This window comes from Colossoma macropomum, unplaced genomic scaffold (genome assembly GCF_904425465.1).
Source record: "Colossoma macropomum unplaced genomic scaffold, Colossoma_macropomum, whole genome shotgun sequence".
Lineage (NCBI taxonomy): Eukaryota > Metazoa > Chordata > Actinopteri > Characiformes > Serrasalmidae > Colossoma > Colossoma macropomum.
The window spans coordinates 17,042,727-17,063,350 of record NW_023494797.1 but is presented as its reverse complement, the minus strand read 5'-3'; the positions used below and the strand labels follow the sequence as shown (position 1 = coordinate 17,063,350).

The 20,624-nt window shown below is 38.9% G+C and overlaps 1 pseudogene; it reads left to right on the top strand.

Annotated features, from left to right (window-relative positions):
* Nucleotides 1-7,995: 7,995 nt before the first annotated feature.
* Nucleotides 7,996-17,442, top strand: LOC118817326 (annotated as a pseudogene).
* Nucleotides 17,443-20,624: the final 3,182 nt, after the last annotated feature.

Genomic DNA, 20,624 nt, shown 5'->3' with positions numbered 1-20,624 from the left:
CTATATCGAACCACTGTCTCTACTAAAGGACCCTTGAAGAACTGTCTTTTTAAAGAGTGTATGAAACAAAAATGACTCCAACATGTCAAACTGCACTCAGATTTATTCTGCTGAATGTTGCTTTTATGATCATAAAACAATATTAAACAACATTAAATCATAATGTGGTAAAAACAATACTTGGCTTATTTTTTGCTCTGACATTGGTCCAGATGATGAATGCAATGATGGAGCAAAAATTTAAGAAAACAAATTTAAGTCTCAAAGAGAGAGCACCCTCTAGAGCCACCACCTGTTGTAGGAGAAACCCATAGATCATTGATCCTGGCCATAAACAGGTTCATATGCAGCATGTCCTGCTCATCTCCCAGCGGTTTTCATCCTGAAACAGTTTTGTCACTATGTATGGATTCAGAAGCAGCTCCAAGAGTGTTTGGCTACTTGCCGAAATGATGAACTGACTGCAGAGATGAGAATGGCTACCACACTAAATACGCAGGTCTGGCTGCAGACATGCACTCTCAGCCTGACATGCTCTGCTAACCTATTGATGATGTCAGTGCCGCTCTGCCATGACAGTGTTTTTTTTCGGTTTTATGAGGAAAAACAGCGAACCACGTACTGTTGGGCAGCAAGAGTTACACTAAACATATGTAAACATTGCCATACTGATAATAAGGTAATTAAATATGAAAACTTTCAAAATAAAACCACGACGATAAGACATGAATGTCTGGTTTATTCGCAGAAGAAACAAAAACACTACTGCTGAAACTCATGAAAGCCATGCTGAAGAAGATTAGAACCAGTTATCAAAAACTGTAATATTGATTAAAATACAACTTATTAAGGTTTCTAGGAGGTTATGACAACATACAGTCAACGTAATACCAATTACTTTGCTGTGTCGTTAATGTTTTCACAACCTCCTAGAAAGCGTTAGACAATGTTGTCATAACTGTCTGAGGACTTACATTTCAACATTGTGACAATGTAGAGAGCAGCAAGCAGACAACGCTGTGGGCACCAAAACAGTACGTTGTCACAGCGTAACTGTTTGCAGGGCCGTTAGGAATAAAACCTGATGCTTTTGCTTCCTAACAGAAATTGGCTTAATGGTTGCCGTTAGAGGCCATTAGGAAACACGCAAGTGTGTGTGCAATCAGTTCCAAAACACCTGATTAATCAGAATCCTTTACACTGTGATATCAACCCATCAGGAAAACACAGGATACCACTAGCGACAACTGACAACCCCCAGGAACCAACAGACACTTTAATGGGTTCTATGACTTTTTTCAACAGGGATGTATATTAAACTGAATTCTCTAGCTGTATTATGGATGAAAAGTGGATTAAGTGATGATATCCCCAAGCAGAAGCAGCCAAATGTTAACATGCTGTTGGGCAGCTTCTGCCATTGTGGCAGAGAGTGCATATGCATGTGACGTCACTGGGGCTGAGAGTGCATCTGGCTGAAAGTGCATGTCTTTCACAGTGTCATCAAATGACAAGAAAATCAGGAACTTCAGTAAAACAGTTTATGATAAATTTTGTATTTGTCTGTGTTGTGACTTGGTTCATGATTGTTGCCCATCTCTCTGTATTGAGTTTGAGTTAATGAGTGCTTTAACTGAAGTACCAGCTATAAATTACCTTAAGTTACTCTAGTGACACATTAAGTAGCATTTCAGAGCATCATGAATGAGATGAAAGTCAAACAACTGTCTCATAATCATGGAATTAAAACTTTGGTCACAGAAATGCTGACGTTGCCTAAAATTTTATTCTCCATGTACACAAATGAGGTAAATATAACAGGGAAGACATCTCTCTTGTAAAATATGCTGATGATGTGGCCTTTGTTGCCTGCTTGCAAGATGTTACCAGCCCGTCCTACTCTCAGTGCATCAACCATGTTGTCCATACCGTGAATACTGAGCCAGCTTCTTCTTATAGCCAACTGGCGAGCCGTAGTTGCTAGGATCTCACGCTGCTCCTCCAAAGTTACATAGCGCTATAGGGCTTAATACCAGTATACCAGTTATTTTAAGGTAAACTTGCTACATATTGTTGCTTTAACAAGATTGTCCATAAGGGGGAGCTGCTGGCATTGGTCATCAGCAGGATGACCTATGTTTGCAGCATGTATTTTTGCATTCATAAAATCAGTATTTACTTCTTTATTGTGTCTAATCAAACCCTGCGTAGGTTTGTGAACACAGAGAACATTCAATGTTGCTGCTGCTGCAGAAGCAAAACCATTTACTCACCTCAATCTAGGAGTGTTCACTGGTATGTTGAGCTTATTTGCTAGGTTGTGCAACAACCTTGTGTTAGCTAAAATGTGGACACATGAGACGTGCATGCTCCTATGACTTTATATGTTATATAAAGTGATTTTCAGAGCTTTGTTTAGTCCTCAAATTATTGTTAAAACCTCAAATTTCTCCCAGAGCTTCTCTGCATCCATGTACTCTACTTTCAGTAGCCTGACAGTAAGGGACTTTCCTGTTTGCATGATGTTTTACACTTTGCAAGGGACAAGCTACTTCTACATTTGCTCAAGGATGTGTTGATGTAATTTAGCTGCAATGCATGTGTTTTTCTAACAGCATCTTGGGAAATGACAGAAAGGGAGGAGGTGATGATAAAATGCACTGGTGTATTATAACATGTGATCTGCTATGTGTCGCATGTACACTGATCAGCCACTTCATTAGCTTCACCTCTTTGGATCTACACTGTTTCCTTTTTCATTTGTTAAGTCTCTTTTACTCTGTTCTTCAATGGTCATGACCCCCACAGGACCACCACAGAGCAGTCGTAAATGTTAATCAGACACAGCAGCATTACTGGTGCACAACTGCAACTTCCAGCTGTCAAGTCTCAGAACTGAATTAACTCATTAGGCCTTAGAACTGGTCAAGAATGGTCATTGCAGTGACACTGACATGGTGGTGGCATGTTAGGGTATGTTGTGCTGGTACGAGTGGATCAGACACAGTAGTGCATTAACTTTGAACAGCTCTAAAAGCTAAACCTGAGCCTATATTCTCAAGATCTATTGTAATAATGCAAATGGTATTATTACTATTAATAAAATAAAGGTGGTTGAAAACAATATGGCAGTTTAAAATATTCATGAAAGTAATAATAATAATAATAATAATAATAATAATTTTATTTATACAGCACTTTTCATGCTGGTGGCAGCTCAAAGTGCTTTACAGACAGGTAATAAAACATAGTTATACAAGAAATCATGAGTATTTATTTAGAATCAGAAGAAAATGAAAAAGATTAGAAAGATAAAAACCATGAGATGTAGAGGTTTAGTTAAATGCTAATTTAAAGAGATATGTTTTTAGGTGCTTCTTAAAAGTGAGCACTGAGCTTGACTGTCTAATAAAAGGTGGAATTGAGTTCCACAGTTTAGAAGCAGAATAACTGAAAGAGTCTCTCCATGTTTTCTGTATTGTACAGAGAGTATCTGTAGAAGGCCACTATCTGCAGATCTTAGATTGCGTGCCGGAACATAAACAGACAGACACTCTGTGATGTAAGCAGGTGCTAGGTTGTTTTGAGCTTTAAAGACTAGTAGCAGAACCTTGAAATCTATCCTGAATGATACAGGCAGCCAGTGCAGTTCTTTCAAAACGGGAGTGATGTGATTCTCTGTGTTGTTTTTGTTAGGATGCTGCTGTGTTTTGTACAAGTTGTAAGGGATGTGTAGTTTTCTTTGGAAGTCCAGCAAGAAGATCATTACAGTAGTCAAGTCTGCTTGTAACAAATGCATGAACAAGTTTCTCTGCGTCGCTCTGAGATAGAAAAGGCCGAACTTTAGCGATATTTCTCAAATGATAAAAAGCTGTTTTAGTGACCGTGTTTACATGTGGGGTAAAACAGAGCTCAGAGTCTAAGATCACACCCAGGTTTCGTACTTCAGGTTTGGTTGATGAAGCTTTTTCTCTGAGTTTCTGTACGAACAATCAGTAATTCAGTTTTTTCATGATTTAATTGTAGAAATGTATAGCTGGGTGTCGTCAGCATAGCTATGAAAATTTATACTATGCTTCCTAATGACATCACCTAGAGGTGGCATGTACAAAGAGAAAAGCAAAGACTGAACCTTGGACTCCACAAGAAACGGCAAATCGTTTTGATGAATGATTTCCAAGTGAAACCATGAACTGCCTATTACTTAAACATGATTTAAACCATTCTAAAACTGTGCCCGAGAGGCCGACCCAGCATTCAAGACGCCGGAGTAAAATCTTGTGGTCAACGGTATCAAAGGCTGCACTAAGATCTAATAAAACCAAAATAGAAGGATTTTGTGCATCAGCGCTGAGCCTGAGGTCATTCATAACGCGAATCAATGCTGTCTCTGTACTATGGTTAGAACGAAAACCTGACTGAAACTTCTCATATAAATTGTTTGATATTAGATACATATTTAGTTGTTTGAAAGCAACTTTTTTAAAGACTTTATTTCGAAAAGGTAGGTTTGAAATTGGTCTAAATTTATTTAGTATGGAAGGATCCATGCTACTCTTTTTTAGCAGAGGCTTCACCAGGGCAGTTTTGAAAGCATCTGGAAAAACACCTGTTGACAGAGAACAATTTACAATAGTTAAAACATTGTGTACACAATCAAAAACCATCTTAAGGAATGAAGTAGGAACAGGGTCAAGATCACATGTGGACGAACTTAGTTTGTTTACAACAGTTGTAAACACCTGATAATTGATAACAGAGAAAGATGTCATTACTGATGTAGGTGACCTATCAGGAACATTCTAGGAGCTTGTTTCAGTCAGCTGAGCTACACCCTGTCGTATCAGGTCTATTTTATTTTGAAAATGAATTGCGAACTCTTCACAGATTTTAGAAGATAAATCATCATGAGACACACTAATAGAAAAGCTGGGGTCAATCAGTCGGTCTATGGTGGAAAAAAGGATTTTGGTATTATCTTTGTGTCTATTAATTACACTGGAGAGATATGACTGTCTGGATATTTTCATAGCATTTTTATAGATTGAGATCTGATCTTTGAGAATATCTTAATGTACCTGCAGTTTAGTTTTCTGATTTACGACAATTTCTCTTACGCGAGAAATTTATGAATATTTCTGCATTCATCCATGGATTTATGTGAGTATGTGAGTTTTTTCCATTTGACCGGAGCGAGAATGTCAAGGACTTCCCATAATCTAGCACTTAGATCAGACACTAGATCATTACAGGATGGAGTCAGATCTGTATTCGCTGAACTATTCTAAATGCTTTTAAACCTCTCGACTGTTTCTGAGTCAATGTAATGTAAAGTATCCTTCTGGCACTTTCTTCTTTACTTGTAAACTGATTTGAAAGAAAATCCAGAAATACAATATCTTATATGAAAACATCAGAGATTTGGGACACATTTGTGTTTAAACCTTTGGTGATGACCAGATCCATGATGTGACCGAGCTTGTGGGTAGAGCTGCCCACGTGCTGCTTCAAATCAAATGTCTCTAGAAGTCTAATGCATTGCTATCTGAAGGACTATCGATATGTAAGTCAAAGTCCCCAGAGAGAATAATCTTATCGTAGTTTGTGGACGCAACTGATAATAATAATCGATTGTAACATGCTCAAAAGACATGAATTCACCAATGGTAGTACCTTTGCAGTAAAGTCACTATTATAAATGCAGGCCACTCCTCCTCATCTGCTTGTCTTACTGTATGCATAAATCTGTCATTTTTAGGAGCAGCTTCCAGTAGAGTTGCTGTGCCTTATCACTAAGCCATGTTTCTGACAGAAACATAAAATCTGCTCTTTAATAAGATCTCGAATCAGCAGAGTTTTGGTATTTAGTGAACTTACGTTGAGTAGAGTGAGGTTTAATTTTCTGCTAATTACACTGTGTTTAGGGGGGACTGTTAGGTCTATGCAAATTAAATTATTGGGGTTTTGACCGCTCACGTTTTTCTTTGATTTTTTAATTACACAGTGTTTGATGACTCTAACTTCTAAAAGCTTTCATTTTTGGAGCAAATTCTCCCTTCACAACTAGCAGAAGCTTCAGTGTTAAGACAGCAGGGAGAGACAGGAATGGTAGAAATTATGGAGGCATTGTCTGTATCATAAAAAGCATTTACCTGTCTGCTGTTGATACTACTTACCCGTCTGTTCTTTACTACTGTTCAGTCCAATCAGGCCTGGTGTAGTACCTTCTCAATATTCTCAGACAGGATAACAGATCCACGGCAGCTCAGGTGTAGTCCGTCCCTGTGGTAAAATGCCGGTCGCTCCCAGAAAACAGTTCAGTTGCTCACGTAACCGATGCCATTGTTCTTACACCAGCCTTGGAGCCAGCAGTTCCTCTCCAGTAGGTGGGCAGCTGTCCCAAGATGATGATCCTGGCCTTGGTTCTCTTTTTAACAGTGTCTAGAAGTAATCTGAAATACTCCTTGAGGACTTCGCTAGGACAGGATGAGATGTTGTTCACCCCCACGTGTGTTTGCTCAGAGCCGTGGGAAATATCCAAGACCCGAGCGCCTGGTAAACAACAGAGAGCAGAATTACTTCCAGAGCAAGCTACTTTAAGATGTCTCACTACAGCGTCCAGAGCTTGCGTTCAGTGGCAGCTGCCATTTTGTCAGCATCCAAACAAAGATATAAAGGTTAGTTAAAAACTGAAAAAAAACCAACTTTGTAAGGGTAAAGAGGCACGTTAAAAAATAAATAATCAGTTAAAGAAAGTAACTTCAAATATTAACAAGATAAAAGAGCAAAATATAACAAAACATATCAGTGAACGAGCAAACACAAACGTGCGACCTGTTCAGTCAAAAATGCCATCAGCCTTGCACCTGCGCACCTGGTCCCTAAACTCCTCCATCATGGTCAAAAAGGCCCAACAGCATCTTTCTACGGATCCTCAAAAAAGCTCAGCTGTGTCCCGGGACACTGGTGAACTTTTACCGCTGTACCATTGAGAGCATACTCACAAACTGCATCTCAGTGTGGTTCGGCAACTGCTCCGCATCTGACCGCAAAGAGCTCCAGCGGGTGGTGAAAACTGACCCAACGCATCACAGTTACCATCCGTTGAGAACATTTTCCATAAGCGCTGCCTGATCAAGGACGTTTCTCATCCTAACCATGGACTTTTTACCCTCCTCCCATCTGGCAGGCGTTACCTCCGCTCCCACATCAGCTGGCTCAGGAAGAGCTTCTGTGACCCTGCTGAACTCCACACCGTCACTTTAACTGCATGTTTGCACTCACTGCACTGTTATTGTACTTTACATCCTAGTATTATTGCACTATTCATATTTGCACAGTGTGTTACTGCTCTATTCATATTTGCTCTATTCATATTACTGCTCATATTTGCATTAACAATTACTGTACAAGTTTACTCTGCATACTTATCTTTTACATATGCTGCTCTCACAGGACAGGCGACCTCATTGTTCGCTCTCCACTCACTCTGTATATATGTATATTATATTTATACTTGCATATCTATTTTTTTTAACCACAATACTGTCCTTCTGCACTTTATATGTAAATAATACTGTATGTTGCACTTCCGGTTAGATGCTAACAGCATTTTTTTGGCTCTGTACCTGAATTCTGCACAGTGACAAAGTTGACTCTAATCTAATGTAATCTAATTTTATTTGTCATAACTTTTCTTTGTTTTAACTTTTTAAATTATAAAACCTTCAGTGTGGTCTCTGACATTTCAGACTTTTGGATCACACTGTATATAGTTATATTTTGAGCTTTCCTTGGGGTAACAGACAGAGTGCCCTTAATGGACAAAAAGCTCATGAAGAGAATGCGGATGGATGTAAAGTTTTTAAGTGTGCATTAGTCAAACATTTCACAGCTCTGTGGTGGCAGACAGGAACTAGCAGATCAGACCACATAGAGTCTTAGCATGTTTAAAGCATCGAGCAGTTACTTCTCACTTCAGAGTTTCTGTCTGTTTCTCAGCTCCAGGATTACAAGATGATTTTTTGCTTCTTCCTAGTTTTTCTCCAGGTAAGAAAACATGTAAATTCAAAAGTAGGATGACATTTGAAAATGTGCATGTTTATAAATTAAAAGATTGCTTCTTTACATTTTTATGGATTTAAGAATCCTTATTTTTTATGTCTTATTATAATATATCTTTAACTATCACCTCAGATCTTGGACATTGTGAGTGATCGGTCACCATTCCAGGACCTCAAGGATCCTCACTCTGAAGAAGATACACAGTCACCTGCTGGTATGTGGCTTTTATTTTATTGTGAGTTTGCTATTAATATTCATATTACCTTATTTATGCACCTTGAATTGCAGTTGAACAGAATACAGAAAAAAACAATAATATTGTAAAAGTAAAATTCCCACTTCAAAATGTGATCACCATTTTTCAACAATGCATTCTGAATATTGATTTTATTATAAGTTCAATTTGAACATTGATTTTATTATGACTTTCTACAGTTTTATCATTAATTTTTTTATCATTCAGAATCTTCTACAGCTCTGTATCATAACTTGTTTTATATTATTGAAACGATACAAGAATCTATATTATATATTGAATTGTATGCTGCATGTTTGTTGATTTTTCAAAGTGCAAATAAGTTAAAACATCCTCTACAGAGAACACACAAATTTGGCATAGATGTTATGGGAAATATGCCAAATTTTAGGGCAAAATTTCTATTAATTTGCTGACTTTATCATATTGGAAAAAGATGAACTTTTGCACGGGCCACATTTAATGTTGTTTTTTTCCTCCATATGTTAGCAAATAAAAAATGAGCCAGTAAACTGTTATTGTGTATTAAAATTTGCAGAAATGTGTTCTCTCTTGTTTTCACTTTTAAGTTTATCCTCGTGAGCTTGGCCCTGTTCCTACTTCTGTCCTTAAGATGGTTTTTATTAGTGTTCAAAGCAATGTTTAAACTATTGTAAACTGTTATCTGTCAACACATGTTTTTCCAGACACTTTTAAAACTGCCTTGTGCAGCTTTTGATACCATTGATTACAAGATTCTAATGCACCATCTTGAATACTGGGTCCTCTCAGGCACAGTCTTAGAATAGTTTAAATCATACTTAATGAATACACAGTTCTTGGTTTCACTGGGAAATCATTCATTAAAAATATAACATTTCTTGTGGAGTCCCACAGGGTTCAGTTTTAGGCCATTTGCTTTTCTCTTTGTACATGTTACCTCTAGATGATGTCATTAGAAAACATAATATAATTTTCATAGCTATGCTGATGGCACGCAATTATACATTTCCATTCCTTCTGATTATTAAGACACTGTAGACAGGTTGACCAGCTGTGTGTCAGATATTTCTCAGTGGATGTTCATGCCTTTGTTTCAAGCAGAATTGATCACTGTAATGATCTTCTTACTGGAGAAAACAATCCATCCTAACCAAGACAAAAGAGCTTAGATCACCCGTTTTGAAAGAACTGCCATAGATAGATAGATAGATAGATAGATAGATAGATAGATCTTTATTCATCCCGGAGGGAAACAAGGGAACAAGTCAGCCTTATTGTCAATACTACAATATGTACAGGACCTACAGAGTTTTGAAATTGTGTTACTCTCAGACCCCATGGTGTAGCGATAACATTAAATAGACGGTAAACTGGAAAAGTGTGAATTTAAATAGACACTAAAAACACTAAACACTAATCGTAAAAATAAACACTAATTGAAGAAAAATAGAATAATATAAAAAAATAATATAAATATAAGAAGGTCCTGAAATTAACACCAAAGTGACATAAGGCACAAACAGATTAAGGTCTGTGGGTATAGATAGTGCAAATATAAACAGTAGTGCAATTAGAATGAGCCTATGGAGCAGTTAAAGTGATAAGTGCATAACAGAAAGTGATGGGTGCGTAAGTGATGGGTGCGTCCCTGAGTAGGGTCTTCAGTAACAAGACATATAATTGCACATAAACTTACATATACTATGCAGAAAAATAGAAAATAGAAATAAATCTAGACATAAGTTAAAGTACAAGAGAAATACAATAAAAGTATATCTATTTACAAATTTACATGGCACATGAGACAGATTTGTTGTATTTACACAACAGCAGTCACTGAGTGGTATGAGGAAAACTTAAAGCACATATTATAGGCATAACTAACTCTGAGTTGCATCACTATTACAGTGTAAAGTGCATAGTGAAAGTGTCATTACAGTAATAGTTGTGATATATTGCACAGTTTATATTAATCAAAGAGGAGATACAGTGATGTGGTTCAGCTCAGTTCAGATAGCAGGAGATCAGTATCATCTCTGCAGTAAAGAGACGCATTGTAGAGCCTTATAGCAGTGGGTAAGAAAGATCTCACACTGCGCTCTTTAACACAGCACAGCTGTAACAGTCGGCCACTGAATGTGCTTCTCTGTTTATCCAGTGTTGCATGCAGAGGGTGTGAGGTGTTGTCCAAGATGGCTAACAGCTTGTTAAGCGTCCTCTGTTGTGCCACAACCTCCAAACATTCCAGCTTGACTCCTACAACAGAGCCAGCCTTCCTAATAAGTTTATTTATTTTGTTCAGAGCACTTTTGTTAATGCTGCTGCCCCAGCACAGCATAGAATAGAGCACTCGCTACAACAGACTGGTAGAATGTCCATAGGAGCTTAGTGGACACACCAAAAGAACTCAGCCTCCTCAGGAAGCAGAGACGGCTTTGGCCTCTGTTGTTCACCGCAAGAGTGTTACAGCTCCAGTCCAGCTTGTTGTCCAAGTGCACACCCAGATATTTGTAGGTCCCGACCACCTCCACATCAACTCCATCAATAGTGACTGGTGACAAGGCAGGTTTGGACTTCCTAAAGTCCAGCACTATTTCCTTAGTCTTACTGATGTTTAGCTGCAGCTGGTTCAGCTTACACCAGTCAACAAAGTCCTTCACAAGCTTCCTGTATTGTTCCTCATGTCCATTCCTTGTGCACCCCACAATGGCCGTGTCATCCGAGAATTTCTGCAGATGACACGACTCTGTGTTGTACCTGAAGTCAGAGGTGTACAGGTTGAACAGGAATGGAGCTAACACAGTCCCCTGGGGAGCTCCAACACTGCACACAGCCATGTCTGAGACACAGCCCTGCAGTCACACATACTGAGATCATCCAGTCAGATAGTCCACTGTCCATGAGATGATGGAGTCATCCACCTGCATCAGCCGTAATTTATCCCCTAACAGCACAGGCTATATGGTGTTGAATGCACTGGAGAAATCGAAGAACACAATCCTCACAGTGCTGCCTGATGTGTCCAGGTGAGAGTATGTTCTGTCCAGAAGGTAGATAACTGCATCATCCACTCCAATGCCATCCTGGTATGCAAACTGCAGAGGGTCAAGAGCTGTTTTGACCAGATGAGCTAGCATCAGCCTTTTAAGTGTTTTCATTAAGTGGGATGTCAGTGCAACCGGTCGATAATCATTCAGTGCTGTCGGTTGACTTTTCTTGGGGACAGGCACCACACGAGATGTTTTCCACATAACTGGGACTCTCTTCAGGCTGCAGCTCAGATTGAAGATGTGCTGAAGAATTCCACACAGCTGCTCTGCACACAGTTTCAGCACCCTAGGTTCCATGCCATCAGGTCCTGCTGCTTTGCTGTGGTTGAGTTTTTTCAGTTCAATCTTCACCTGATTAGCAGTGAATGTAACATCACTGCACATTCCAGTTGTGGGGGGAGGGTGAGTGGTGTCCATTGCACACAGTGGTTGCTGATGGTCACAGGTGTGAATGGCTGTGGTGGAGGAAGGTGAGGCTGTGGATGGCCCATGGTGTAGTTGTGTAGGAGTGTTAATCTGCGTAGGAGACAGACACAATGGAGCAGGAGAGGAGCCGCTGTCAAACCGCACAAAGAACTGGTTTAACTCATTTGCCCATTCATGCTTTCCCTCTGCTGGAATAAGGGCTGCGTTGGTTGAAGCCAGTGATGTCTTTTAGGCCTCTCCAGACATCATGAGTGCTATTCAGCTCAAGTTTATTTTCCAGCTTGGACTTTATACTCCTTTTGGCCTTCTTAATTGAGGTTTTAAGCTCTTTTTGTACCCTCGTCAGTTCCTCCCTATCTCCTGCCATAAATTCTCTTTTCATCTGGTTCAGCAGATACTTTAAGTCACTGGTGACCCAGGGTTTGTTGTTCGGAAAGCATCGGACAGTCCTGGAGTCCTGAGTCCACACAGAAGTTGACGTCCCATTGTGTAGCCTCCAGACAGCCCCTCAGTGATTCTATCTTTTAGGATAGACTTTACATTTCTGCTATTAGATTTTAATGCTCTTAATGATCTTAAAGCTCCACGTACATCATAGAATGTCTGTCTGTTTATGTTCCAACATCATCATCATCATAATCGTTAACTGTTTAGTCCAGATAGGGTTGCGGTAGCAGTTGGGAGAGCAGAGAATCCCAGACGACCCTGTCCCCCGCAACTTCCTCCATGCCATCCTTTTCCAGGCTAAGACCATGGACTCAGACTTGGAGGTGCTGATCCGCATACCAACCGCTTCACACTCAGCTGCAAACTGCTCCAGTGCGCGCTGGAGACATCCATGTGATCCAGCCAAAAGAACATCATCATCTGCAAATAGCAGAGACGCCAACCTCCAGCCTCCACACATAATGCCCTCCTGACCCCGGCTACCCTTGACACCCTGTCCATGAATATCACAAACAGGAGTGGAGACAGGGCACAACCCTGGCGGAGTCCAGCGCTAACAATGGAAGAGTCCGACTTAATGCCGAGTATACAAACACAGCTCTCACTCCGGGCGTACACAGCTTGCATGGCCCGGAGTAGCAACCCCGGCACCCCATACTCCCGGAGGACCTCCCACAAGATATCTCGGGGAACACGGTCGTAAGCCTTCTCAAAATCCACAAAACACATGTAGACTGGGTTGGCAAACTCCCATGCCCCCTCAACAATCTGTGAGAGGGTGAAAAGCTGGTCCATTGTTCCACGGCCAGGACGGAATCCGCATTGTTCTTTCTCAATCTGAGGTTCAACTATCGGTCGAAGTCTCCTTTCCAGCACCTTGTTCCAACATGTGATATGAAATCAGTAGATGCTGACTGTCTGCAAATTCCTTCTGTAAAATACAGAAAACATGGAGAGACTCTTTCAGTTATTCTGCTTCTAAACCGTGAAACTCAATTCCACCTTTTATTAGACAGTATATGTCATAGAAGTCAAGCTCATTTCATATTTTAAAAATGTATCTTTCATTTAGCATTTAATTAAAATTCTACCTCTCTTTGATAAATTATGTTTTTAATTTGATCTGTCATTGTCTTAAATGATTTTAAAAGAATACTCATAATTTGTTCTATTACTATTAAGCTTTATCTCCTGTCTGTAAATTGCTTTGAGCTGCCACCGACAGAAAAGGTGCTCTATAAATAAATTATTGTTGTTGTTGTTAATATGATTATTATTATTATTATTATTATTATTATTATTATTGTTACTTAGAAATTAAAAAACATGTCAGTTGACCAGGGGCGCACAAACCTCTGTGCTGTAAGTGTGTGTATATGTGGGAGGTTGGGGATAAACTGAAATTTGTTCCTGTGTTCGGCATCACTAAGTTCTGGAGTATTTCAGGAACCTCAGAGGTGTTGAGGAGGAGAAAGAGAGAGTGGGTGATTCCACCAATAAAAACCCCAGAGAATGACAGAGGACCTTTCCCCAAATTCATAGTGCAGGTGTGTCTAGCTGATCACTAATTTAAGCTGAAATTCTTCACTATTTATGGATTTTATTTTGTTATTATTGCCTAATCTGCATCCAGATCAAATCCAGTTATGCTAAGGAAGCTAAGATGGTGTACAGCATCTCTGGTGAAGGAGCTGATCTAGATCCAAAAGGACTTTTCACCATAAAGAGAAATGATGGCTCGCTCTATGTAACAAGGCCACTAGACAGAGAGGCCAAAGATAAATATGTGGTAAGAGACTTTGGTTCTGCTAATGTCAGAGTTTAACAAGATTTTTTTGAGTCAGCCAAGAAAAACTTTCTGTAACAAAAGAGATTTTAATCATTATTCATCTACAGTGAGAGGAAAGGACTATTCAGCCACTTTTGTTTTGGTTATTTAATACACTTCCAATGCATATATCCAGTGTATATATGCAATGAAAGTGTATGTAATAACCAAAACAAAAGTGTCTCAGTTCTTGTTTCCTCTCACTGTAACATTCTTCATTGCTTGAATTCCAGCTTCAAGCTCATGCTATTGCAGCTGATGGTGAGGATAAGGAAGATCCCATGGAGATTATTGTCGAAGTGATTGATATGAATGATAATACACCTGTCTTCACCCAAGATCCATTCCTTGACAGTGTTCCAGAAGATTCAGCAATAGGTAGATATATTAATCTTACATTAATCATATACTAATCCGGTTTAATAAGGCAAATATTTTTATGGCTTTTAATGTTGTTTCACTGTGCATTCAGCATTTAATGGTCTTCATTACTCTCTCTCTGAAGGACTTGAGTTCATGACGGTCACAGCTACTGATGCAGATGACCCAGAGACTGACAATGCTGATGTCAGATACTCCATCCTTAGTCAGAATCCACAACTGCCAGATCCAGTCATGTTCGTCATTAATCCTGTAACTGGAGCGATTTGAGTGAACACTGCAGGACTGGACAGAGAGGTGAGAGCAGAAGTCAGGCTTATGAATGTTGAAATAATGTGGAACGAGGTAATAAATGAAAGCAGTTTCAGTCATGAACAACATCTCTTACAGAAATATCCTGAATACACATTGACGATTGCTGCTGGAGATATGCAGGGTGAAGGACGCGTAGGCACTGGAACAGCTGTTATTACTGTAACAGACAGGAACGACCACACACCCCAGTTTGAAAAGACCTCAGTAAGGCCATTTACATTCAGCTATGGTTTACAGAATGTTTTTACAGTGATTTGCAGTCGACCTTCAGCAAACAGTTACTTAGTTATGGACTAATTAGTTGTCTGTATTGTTCCATTAATTGTTTTGAACTCTTTGCATTATTTAATCTGTATCAAGAAGTTATTCCATTCCTGCACATCCAGACAGACAATTAAACTGTTCATAAAAGTGAAGAAACCACTGAAAGTGGTTACTGACTGTATTTACGTGAGCACTGTTTGTCTTTCAGTACAGTGTGTCTGTCCCAGAGAATAAAGTTGGAGCTGTGGTGGTGAAGCTGCCAGTGACGGATGGAGATGAACCTCAGACTCCTGCCTGGACAGCCAAGTTCAGGATCATTAGTGGTAACAGTGGTGGATTTTTCAGTGTTAGCACAGGACCAAACAAACAAGAGGGCATCATCACTACTGTTAAGGTAATTTAGTGATAAAACAAAAGAAAATAGAGCATGGCTGTAGTCAGGCAGCTTTAATGGAGTTAAGTGTTAATGTATTTAATTTTCCCAAAACTAATAAACTATATAAGATAGACATAATTATATATTACTAGTTGGCACATGTTGATTCGACCTCTAACTAATTATGAAATCATTGACATTAAAGGAGAATTCCACCAACATTTTCAAGATGTGAAAATGTAAATAAAGTCATCCATATGGGTTGAGTGTGAAATGTTCCATTCTAGAGAAACTTACTGACTCAGAATTGTTCACAGTGATGGTGATGGGAACCAGATGCCTAAAGAGTATAAAGCCTCTAAAACCTTCCTCACAGAAAATTGTTACATGAAATGATTGAGAACACACTGCCAGATGTAATGAGACTGATGTGTTTTTAGTTGTTATGTCTGATTGTTTTATGATATTTCTAAGGAGATTTAGGCCTGAAACCCATTTGTGGTGGATTAAACATCTATGCATTGTGTTATAAAGCATAATAGTCCTCAAAGAAAACCTTTTTTAGATTTTATATATGTAATCAGTATTACATATAAAACTGAAAAGGTACATGTAGGTCCATTTGATGTGGTTTCGGATGGTAAATAAAAGGGTTATATTTGTGTTTATTATGCAGTATGGGTTGATTTTTTTACAGCATCCATACAGCATGTTTGATTCATTTATAAAATTCATTTATTTATTGCATTTATTAAATATTTCACTTTTGTAGCCATTGGACTTTGAGCAGACCAACAAGTACACTCTGTTGGTGGTTGCGGAGAACGATGTTCCATTTGCCAAACCTTTGTCCACTTCCACTGCCACGGTCATTGTGAATGTCCTGGATGTAAATGAAGCTCCAGTGTTTAATCCAGAGGAGAAAATTATTTCTAAACCTGAAGACCTGGCGGTTGGTAGTGAACTGACCGTGTACACTGCAACTGATCCAGACACAGCGAGGACTCAGAAAGTGACGTAAGAGCTTTGTTTTTGTATTTGGGTTTATATCTGTTTTCTGAAAATATCTTGTTTTATCATTTAACATATTTCTCACTGCTATTATTGACTCTAAACAAGTCAGCTTTGAATGATTTTCTGTTGTTTTCTCTTAGGCACTGACAGTAATTTGGTAATGTGCTGTATGTTTCAGGTATCGTGTAGGTTCTGATCCTGCTGGCTGGTTGAGTGTTGATGGAGAGACCGGACTGGTCAAAGTGAGGAGCCCCATGGACAGAGAGTCTCCTTTTGTGAAAGATGGCACATACAAAGCTCTGATATTAGCCATGGATGATGGTAACTCCTTCTCCTCATGCTCTATTAGAAGGAAATGTTAAGTGGTGTAGCTTCTCCTAACAGGCTGTTACATGTTTGCAGATCCAGTTCCAGCTACTGGTACAGGAACTCTTGTGATTGAGTTGAAGGATGTGAATAATAACGCTCCCACTATTGAAGAGAGAGTGATCAGAGTGTGCAATAAGCAGTCGGATCCAGTGCTGCTGTCTGTGACGGATAAGGACGGGCCTGGCTTTGCTGCTCCATACAGAGTGGAACTCATAGGAGACAGCAAGAACAACTGGAGAGCCATGATGAACGAGACTAGTAAGCTTTTTACTATTTAAAAATACTATTTACTCTTATTGTAGTGCAAAGTAGAATTTTCTTTGTATTGTTTCTCTTGTTCACCACTATTAATGGTTTGGTGTTTTTTTTGTGTAGAGACCGGAATTATACTTAGACTTAAGACTGCACTGAAACAGGGAAACTACAATGTTGTTCTGAGAGTGTATGACACCATGAATCTCTACCAGGACAACACCGTCCTTGCCTTTGTAAATGACTGCACGGGAGATGATGTCTGTTGCCCCCCTCATTCAACATCCACTGTCTTACTGTCTTATTGTACTAAAGAATGATCAAATTCTTTCCTCTAAGCAACCCTTAGGAGAAAAGATGAGATTAACATAATCAAAAATAAGCATAATTTATCCAATTATAGATTCCTACGGTGTAGAGCCTACAAACATGTAAATATTTTTCAGCAAAGATTGGGGTGAAATGTTTATGGCAGTGTAGCGCACAAATTTTATTTAATGTATTGAGGAAAAATATTAAAAATTACAATATCTCCAGTACGTGAAATTCAGCAAATTAACAGTAGTTGTACATTAAAGTCACACCAACCTAAAATTATAAGGAAACTTACTTCTCAGCACTGTTTTATTACAGTGTATGTTTTTGATTCAAAAGGAATACTTAGTAGTACATTTCAGTATGCTGTGTTATTGCATGTTATAAACCTGTTTCAAACATTTATTTGCTTCATTATTCATTTACAAATTTCTTCTAAACTTCTGTGTTTAGTACCTCTATATTGGTCATGCTGCTTATGTCCTAATTATATCCTAATTTCTTAATGCAATACTCTCCCAAATTGTGAGGCAAGAGCACAAAAATTCCCAAATCAGGCCTATGAAATGTAGTGAATAAGCAACTTGCTTTTCTAAAGCCCAAATCTGGGTTGTCTTATTTTGTCTCATCTGTCTCACGCATGTTTCACCAGCTTTAAAATGCAGCTCTTATACTTTAATACAGTCATAACATTATTTACTTCTTTGTTTTTTCCTGTTACTTTTAAGCACAGATTATATGATTTCATCTACCTTTTGTATTAAAATTAAAATGATTTAACTGTCACAGCTATGAAAATAAGCACACCCAAATGTGTCTTGTTGACATATTTGAATGTACAGATGTTATGGATATGGATGGAAAAGAGTGAAATAATTCCAATAAATCACTTACACAAAACTCTTGTGGTTGTATGTTTTAATACGCATGTAAGCTTAGACCGCTCATTTATCACCAAGCTTAATGTATGTTTGTATTACTTTTGATGTAAATTAAAAGAAAATAAAAAGAAGAGCATATATCAAAACTTGATTTTTTCCCAATTTAAGAAAAGAAGGTGGAGCTCTTCAACAGCTGCTTTAGAACAAAGAGTGTTCTTGTGACTGAATCTGTGATTATTACCTTTAAAGTGTAAAACTAAACAGGAGAATTCAAAAGACAGCAGCGCACCAGCTTTAGTGCATTTCACATAGAATAAAGGGAGAAGTTTAGTGTGAGTCCTGCTGAACCAGGCAGTGAGATGAACTGATCTTATGAGGAGAACAGCAACAGCCTGGTAGAGCCGGCCAGTGGAGCTAATCTCAAAACTAAGGGATGAAACTAAAATATATTGTAATTGACTTGTAACTATTTTTTGGATGCAACTATTTTAGTTGATTGTACTGACAGAAATATTGAATGGGTTGATTTCCATTCCACTGACAGTCCAGCAAAAAAGGGTTAAAAAATGTGCTAAATAACTTAATTGGCCATTTCATGCATGGTAGCTTGCAGAAGAGCTGAGATTTTTCTTAATGGATGCTTAAAATGGTAGAATAATGCATTCTGACATGAGTTTAGTTCTTTAAAGCACAAAACCACACTCAGGGTTTATCTCGGGAGGCCTTGAGGGTAAGACAGACTAGCACAGTATGAAATGCAGGGTCTGAGAAAAGTGAGCATCTGATCTCCGATAACTACAAAAAAAGTCTAAAGCTGAAATGATCAAATCTTTTCCGGTTAGACTCAACGGTGGGCTTGTGTGCAGTTAATGTCCTGATAAGACAAGCAGGAAATTACAACCCCAATTCCAAAAAAGTTGGGACGCTTTGTAAAAGTAAATAAATGTAACGCGATGATTTGCAAATCTCATAGACCCATATTTTTTTACAATACAACATAGAACAAATATCATATGTTGACATTGAGGCATTTTACCATTTCATGAAAAACATTAACTCATTTAGAACTTGATGGCAGCAGCACATCTCAAAAAAGTTGGGACAGGGTCTACCATTGTGTAGAACCCCCTCCTCTTTTAACAACAGTCTGTAAAATAACATCTGGGAAGTGAGGAGACCAATTGCTGGAGTTTTGGGAGAGGAATGTTGTCCCATTCTTGTCAGATGTAGGATTCTAGTGGCTGAACAGTCCTGGGTCTTTGCCGGTTTTATTGTTTCATGATGTCCCAAATGTTTTCTATTGGTGAAAGGTCTGGACTGCAGACAGACCAGTACAGCACCCAGACTCTTCTTCTGCGAAGCCACGCTATTGTGATGGATGCAGTTTGTGGTTTATCATTGTCTTGCTGAAATATGAAAGGCCTTCCCTGAAAGAGACACAGTCTGGATGGGAGCATCTGTTGTTCTAAAACCACTATATACTGTTCAGCATTGATAGAGCCTTTCCAGATGAGTAAGCTGTCCACGCCATAGGCACCAATGCAACCCCAAACCATCAGAGATGCAGGCTTTTGAACTGTGTGCTGATAACAAGCTGGATTGTCCCTCTCCTCTTGAGTCCGCGGGACACGGCATCTGCGGTATCCAAGAAGAATTTCCAATTTACATTCATCTGACCACAGAACAGTTTGGCTCCATTTGGCTCGGTCCATTTTAAATGAGCCTTGATCCAGAGAAGACGGCAGTGTTCCTGGATTGTGTTGATATGTGGCTTTTTCTTTGCATTATACAGCATTAATTTGCATTTGTGGACTGCACTGCGAACTGTGTGATTTCTGGAAGTGTTCCTGAGCCCATGCAGTGATTTCCAGCACAGAGTCATGCCTCTTTTAATGCAGTGCCGCCTGAGGGCCCAAAGATCATGAGCATGCAATATTGACCGTCTGTCTTGTTCCTTGCGTACAGGGATTTCTCCAGATTCTCTGAATCTTTTGATGATATTTTATAATGTTTTTAGTCAGTTGCAAATTGCTCTTCTGGCTGTTTATTAGTAGTACCATTTACTTTTCCAGCCCTTTGTTGCCCTGTCCCAACTTTTTTTAGATGTGTTGCTGCCATCAAGTTCTAAATGAGTTAATGTTTTTCATGAAATGGTAAAATGTCTCACTTTCAACATCTGATATGTGTTCTATGTTGTGTTGTTAATGTAATATGAGTGTATGAGATTTGCAAATCATTGCATTCTGTTTATTTACATTTATTTATATTTTGCAATTGGGGTTGAACTAATGATGCATTTTAACAACAACAAACACAGTGACATGTAAAGACGACAGTTACACGGACCCTTAAGACATTCTAGCTGGGGGGTAAGGGTTATAATTTATAAGCACAACTAACCAGG